This window comes from Oryzias melastigma, linkage group LG2, assembly GCF_002922805.2.
Source record: "Oryzias melastigma strain HK-1 linkage group LG2, ASM292280v2, whole genome shotgun sequence".
Taxonomy (NCBI): domain Eukaryota; kingdom Metazoa; phylum Chordata; class Actinopteri; order Beloniformes; family Adrianichthyidae; genus Oryzias; species Oryzias melastigma.
Window position 1 is genome coordinate 1579591 of NC_050513.1, and position 2702 is coordinate 1582292.

At 48.1% G+C, this 2702-nt stretch overlaps 1 protein-coding gene across 1 annotated transcript in view; it reads right to left on the bottom strand.

Moving 5' to 3' along the window:
* Positions 1 to 455, bottom strand: part of LOC112136788 (semaphorin-5B) — a 26806-nt gene extending 26351 nt beyond the window's left edge. The window contains exon 1 of the mRNA XM_024258685.1: positions 232 to 455. The gene's annotated coding sequence lies outside the window, so the exon portion shown is untranslated. The remainder of the gene's footprint in view (positions 1 to 231) is intronic.
* Positions 456 to 2702: the final 2247 nt, after the last annotated feature.

Consider the following 2702-nt stretch of genomic DNA (forward strand, 5'->3'; position numbering starts at 1 on the left):
CCAGCCTGAGCCCCATCATCTGTTTTCATGCTGGTTCCAAGCGGAGGACGATGCAGGATTCATGACAAAAGGGGGTGAGGGGGGTCTAACGCGTGGTCATTCCTGCAGCAGGTCATCCAACACAAGCAAAGTGAGAAAAGAGGTCTAGGAAAAAGAATTCCGGCTTGAAAAGTGGAACAGGAACACCCCCCCCCCCCAAAACACAAATTTACTGAGAAATTAGGAACTTACTCGCTCATGAAGACCAGCACACGCTCCAGCAGGTCCCGCCGCTGCACATGGCGCTGCTCAAGCTCTGGAGCACAGACTGAGCTGTAAGGGGGGCGGAGGGGTGGAGCACTGCCTAACTCTCTGAACAGGCAAGGACTGCCCCATGTGGAGCTCCTGAGGGCATGTTACAGCAGAATCATTCCAGAACCGAGCCCGTTCAGAGTTTGGAGCGCCTCGCATCAGTGTTCTGCTGGAATCCACAGTTTCAGCCTTTTTCTGAGGGGTTTCTGCAGATCCCAGAGGCCCCGCCCTCTCTGGGATGGTCCCATGGAAAATTACCCCCCAAATAATTTGGTTCAGTTTAATAAGAAAACAACCAAAGACTGGAACGGGCCAAACCATCTGGAAAAGTCCTGAAGATGAACTCTGGTACGGTTCACTTCAGTGTGAACGCAGATGGACTTTCCAAGGACCAAAGACAGGAGCAGAACTGAATGAGGACTAAACGGACTATAACAAAGACGAAAACAGATGGAACCATCTGCAGATGAACTCTGGAACGCTTCACTTCAGTGTGAATGCAGACATGCTAAAATATGGTTGACCGTAAAGGGGTTAATATGTGAAACAATTACATAAACTGACACTTATGGACTTTAAAGACACATAAAATACTACGTTGAGTTAAAATGTGCTATTTCTGTAGCTCAATTTTCTAGAAGCGAAACTCCAGAAAAGTTTGAGCAGAGCCAGAAGAACAGACGGCAGCTCTACACGGGAATACAAAGGAGACCAAAGTAAGTTCACCAGTGTATGTAGTATATAGGGAAATCACTAAGACAGATTCTGGACACGTCTGATGATGTGCACACACAGTCATATGTGACATGTGCGATGACACTCTAAAGTCACAGATCAACAAGCGTTCATAAATGTTAGTTTTTCTGACACACAAACCGCTGTAGTTTACCTGAGGCTGGTACACCTGTCTGAGAATCCTGCCTACCTGCCCCTAACTCCGACTGATCACTGGTAACTTACCATGTTAGTCAGTACCTATCTTTACCAACATCGCTGATTGGACAGGGACATTTGTTTATCATTTGAACTGAAGGTTTTTAGGCATGAAGCGATCCTGGATATCTTCACCCAATCAGCAATGTCCCATGGTACCTACCTTTCCCGGTTTCTCATCATGTTTCATTGTGCAGCCAAGTTGTTTTCTGCGATTTCCCTTCTACACTGCTTATTGTGATTATAAGATGATCCGGAACATAACCCAAACTCATGGTCACTTCCCAAATCATCTCTTAAATGCTGGATCTAAACCAAAGAGTTTTACGCCAAAATGTATGAGAACCTCAGAGAAAAAAATTCCCAAAGATGCCGAGTTTGTTTTACCCGATGACTTCAGAAAACCCCAACAGATGTCAGGGACGGGGTCTGAATACAACAGACTAACATGGAACATTTTATTGACCGGATCAACGGATGCTGCAACATCCATTTGTTACAGTCTCTGCTTCAAAGACAGAAGACAAAACCTCACCAATCCGATTTGGCATAAAGTCCTCAATAGACAGCACAGAAAACTGTCCGTGGTCTGGGTCATTGGGTCAGGCTACTATATGACTGGGGCAGAAAACGTTGGTCTCAATGCAAAAATTAATTGGATTGGAAAAGTAAACCTGCGCTGGGGGGGACGATCTCAAGCATTTTTATAGTGAGCTGTCCCAACAAAGGACTTTTGGTTCTCCATATTGACCTGGGAAACACAAACGGATCAGATCTTATCAATGCAATGTTAAAGGATTTGACACACCTGCATCAAGCTTTTCCCAAAGCGACCTCACCAAAATTCAGGGATTTGAACTCTCTCCACATCGCTCAAATCGCTGTGCCGACGGATCGCCGCGCTGCACACTCGCTCAGATCGCACCGCAGGACCTCGAGTCACGTCTGTACCATCGACTTAACATTGAAAGTGACTCTGTTGTGCAGATATCGTGCTCGATGTGAACGTAGCATAACGTGGTGGAGGCGTGTGAGAGCTCAAAGGATCCCAGGAGCTCAGCTGTCTGGGGCTCATCCCCAGGTTGAGTTTCTCACAGCAGACGGGTCCTGGATGATGAGCCAGACTAAGAGCGGTTCAGAACTCTCTCGGTTCTAGCCACCATCACCAAGGCTCCACTCTGGAGCCAGGCCTGGGTTTGGGGCTCACGGGGAGTGCCTGGTGGCTGGAGCTCCTCCCCCGGCCCCGGTCGGGCCCAGCCTGAAGAAACATTGTGGAATCCCTGTACCATGGCCCCGCCTTCTCAAAAGAGGCTGGTGCATTTGGGTGGCATTCAGAGTTGGGTGCCTTGGCGGCCCAAACCCAGGTCATGGAACTTGGCTTTTGGGATATGGAATGTCACCTCTCAGGGAGGGGTGGAGCCTGAACTCATCCAGAGGCACCGGCTCAATATAGTTTGGTTCATCTCCACATGCAGCCT